This window comes from Mastomys coucha, unplaced genomic scaffold (assembly GCF_008632895.1).
Source record: "Mastomys coucha isolate ucsf_1 unplaced genomic scaffold, UCSF_Mcou_1 pScaffold14, whole genome shotgun sequence".
Taxonomy (NCBI): Eukaryota; Metazoa; Chordata; class Mammalia; order Rodentia; family Muridae; genus Mastomys; species Mastomys coucha.
In genome coordinates this window covers 112,865,452-112,868,983 of record NW_022196896.1, presented here as the reverse complement: position 1 = coordinate 112,868,983, position 3,532 = coordinate 112,865,452, and the positions used below count along the sequence as shown (strand labels likewise).

The following is a 3,532-nucleotide window of genomic DNA, read 5'->3' as shown; positions in this document are numbered from 1 at the left end:
AAAACCAAAAAAAAAAAAAAGAAAAAGAAATTCATTATAGCCAGGCAGTGATATGGCACATGCCTTTAGTCCCAGCACTTGAGAGGCAGAGGCAGGCTAATTTCTGAATTTGAGGCCAGCCTGGTCTACAGAGTGAGTTCCAGGACAGCCAGGGCTACACAGAGAAACCCAGTCTCGAAAAACAAAAAAAAGGAAGGAAACAAACAAACAAACTTGGGAGGCTGAGGCAAGAGAAAGGCAAGTTTTAGGTAGGCCTGGATTACACACACACTCTGAAGACTCCAGAGCAGTGAATGAATGATCCACCTCATCTTCCTGCCAAAGAGGTGTGAGATACATTCTGATCAGCTTCGTTCAGTCTGCAGACTAGGCAGCCCAGGCCTCTCCCCAGCAAGCTTTGCTAGTCCCACCTAAGTTATAGTTTCTTGTCTCGGGATCTTTGCCCTTTTCTCCTCTTGGTGAAGTACCCTGTCCTCTACCTATCAGGTGTTTCCTCAAATTTTAGCTTACCTATCAAGTCTCCTCACAGGACTAAATTTAAAAATTAACCCTTCCCACAATTATTATTCTGTCTCCCTATCTCTTTTTTCCTGTTACTCCTACATAAACAGATGGTCCCTGCACAGAATTGTTAACAAGAGTTTGCACTTTACTATGAGGTAAAAACAGTAGAAATCAGTAAAAACTCAGTAGAAATATGAATTCTTCATATTTCAAACTATGATTTCTTCCTGAGTTAACAATATGTAGTACAATACTCCCTGGCATTGCTGGCTAGGACCTGAGAGTCACAAAAATCACATAAAATCTAACCACACAATTATAAGTGGAAAATAATCAAGATTCTATAGGAGGCTTTGCTGTTATTAATGGGAAGCAGACTAATAGCTTTAAATGCATTTTCAGCTTACATATTTCAACTTTCAATCGGTTTGTGGGGCACAGCCCCATCATTACATCAAGAAGTATTTGTATATTTTTACTTAAGGACTTAGATGTCTAGAAGTGAGCTCAACAGAAACTGGCATGTTTGCCCCTCAGCATACAAACTGTAGTAAGTACTTGCAGTTCAAAATAAAAGAATGGCAGCATATAGTACATTGTCTCTTCTTCCCCAGCCACAAAATCCTAAATCCTTTGTCAAGTACTATATAAGGGCTTTTCCTTTCCGGCAAATCACTAACATCTTCAATGTTGGTATTTTTCCAGACACGTGTCACTTCTAAATGTTGTTCTAGTGTCTTCTAATGTGACAATAAAGTACATATCCCAGTTTAAGCGATCCAAAAGCTGCTACACTAGGAAGGCATCATTAAATGAGGCCAAAGGATGTGTTCTAACCAAAAAGGAAAAATTCTGCCAGTCAGAGCCACAAAAAAGGATGAAAACTCACATACAAAAATTATGATAGTAGTTTTTATAATTTAGGAAGTCATTTGTTACTAAAAAGGAGAAACTACATAAGGAAGACTACAGTCCCTGAATACAACACTCTAGGCCATAACTACCTATAATCCAAGGTATATGGTACTAGGTAGGAAGCCATCAGATTCGAGTCCCTTCATTTCTTTAAGTTATGATGGAATACTTACCTTCCTAATAGAACCACTAGGTGTGTTTAAGTGCTTTGACTTTCAAGAAAACTGGAGGTGAGGGGGGGGCGGTACGAGACAAATGCAAAGCAACGTTACTGCTTCCCAAACGCAGTCACACAACCTGCTCCTTTCACACCCTCCCCTTCCTTGCTGGCTTGATTGATATTTCAGCTACAAAACCGAAGTGTTCCAGAGTGCTTCGTGGGAAACTGCTTGCCCATTTCAATCCGGTGTGAACATTCGGATCCCCGGAGCTGCCCCGGGCTCTACTTTCCCAAGCCTCTCTCGGTCCCAGAATCAGATCATGACTCCACCTCGCCTGGGGCCTGCTCCAGCCCAGTCCTCCAGCCGTGGAAGCAGTCTTCCCCAGTCCAGATGCTCGGTGGAGAAGGCAAGGGCGCACCTCCCGGGGCAGGTGCCGGCAGGAACGCCGACCGGGTCAGCTGTCGGCTCGCAGCAGCTGTTAGCCGGGGTACCCCAAGGCAGCGCGGGCGACCGGCCCCGAGGAGCGGGCAGCGGAAGGCGAGCCCTCCGGCCTGACACTGCCCACCCCGCCTCCCGCCTCCAATCCACGGCTTCCCCGCGATGCCACCGGGGCGAAAGCAGGGGGCTGCCCTCGGCCGGGACGCCTCCAGGCCCGCCACGACCCTCGCACGGGAGATGGCTCCTGCCAACCCCGCACCTGCCCTGTCCCCATGTCTGACGCCCCCAGCCGGCCGCGGCCGCTGCCGGGCAGCCAGAGTGTGTCCATGCGGCCGGCTCGGGCCGGAGCGGCGGGGACACGACGGTGGGCGCCAGGCCACGGCAGCTCGGGGCGCTATGGCGGGGATTGGGCGCGGGATGGCCGCGGGCAGGGGAGACACACTGAGCCACTGGTTACCTGCGGTCCGGGACAGGAGTCTCTCAGAACCCAAGTCAATCCTCAGCCTCAACAACACAAGATGGCCGACACGTCGCCACGCACGTCACGTGACCCCGCGCGCCACCCCGCCCCCGCCCCGCCTACCTCCCCGCCTCACTCCCTCCCTGCTCTCCAGCTTCCCACGACACCCTTCCCTTCCTCTACCGCCCGCCCCTCCACTAGGACACGCCCCTTCCTGAGACCCGGATGCAGGGCTGGGAGGGGGGAGAGGGCGGAGCCGGAGTAGCGCAGGCGCACAGTGGGGCCTTTAACTGCATCTGCTATGGCCCTAGAGTTGAGCTGGTGTCCCTAATTGGAGCCTGGCCAGAGGCCCTATGACTCACTGTCTGAAGCACCCAATCCAGTGCCCGGTGCAATACAAAAAATCTCCACATCACTTATGAGCTGGTTTTGAACTGGTTTTCCAAGCTAGAAGTTTTCCATAGCTTTTGGTCTAGCATTTTCCTGCCAGTTTGTCCATCATGGGACAAATAAATGGTGAGGCTGAAATTAAAAGCAGAACTGGAAATTCATTCTGGAGTGCTGGAATGTGACAGCTGGGAAAGGTTTACAAGTTCCTACTAGTCGGGCAGTGGTGGCACATGCCTTTAATCCCAGCACTTGGGAGGCAGAGGCAGGCAGATTTCTGAGTTCGAAGCCAGCCTGGTCTACAGAGTGAGTTCCATGATAGCCAGGGCTATACAGAGAAACTCTGTTTCGAAGCACCCCCCACAAAAAAAGTCACTATACCTACATGTGGACCTACAACCCTTATATATATACTGCCTTCCCGTTTTAGGGTTACTAGATAACGAACAGGAAACCCAGCAATACAGAAGACAGGAAATTATCTGCTGTCTTTCTGGAACTCCTATTTAGCTGGACATACTGTATACTTCGGTTTACTAAACCTGGTACATCTACCATTTCAAATCACCCGGGTCTTTCTGGCGCCATTGATCTTTTCCTGCCTTTCTACTACCTTTGGTGGTTGAGATCAACTCAGAGTTTCACACAACCACTGCAAAAACATCCT

At 49.5% G+C, this 3,532-nt stretch overlaps 1 protein-coding gene across 4 annotated transcripts in view; it reads right to left on the bottom strand.

The window, feature by feature from the left end:
- Positions 1-2,596, bottom strand: part of Gigyf2 (GRB10 interacting GYF protein 2) — a 127,107-nt gene extending 124,511 nt beyond the window's left edge. For 3 of the 4 annotated variants that reach the window (XM_031368289.1, XM_031368291.1, XM_031368292.1), the window contains exon 1: positions 2,476-2,596. The gene's annotated coding sequence lies outside the window, so the exon portion shown is untranslated. The remainder of the gene's footprint in view (positions 1-2,475) is intronic. The other variant, XM_031368290.1, reaches the window with a different exon arrangement.
- Positions 2,597-3,532: the final 936 nt, after the last annotated feature.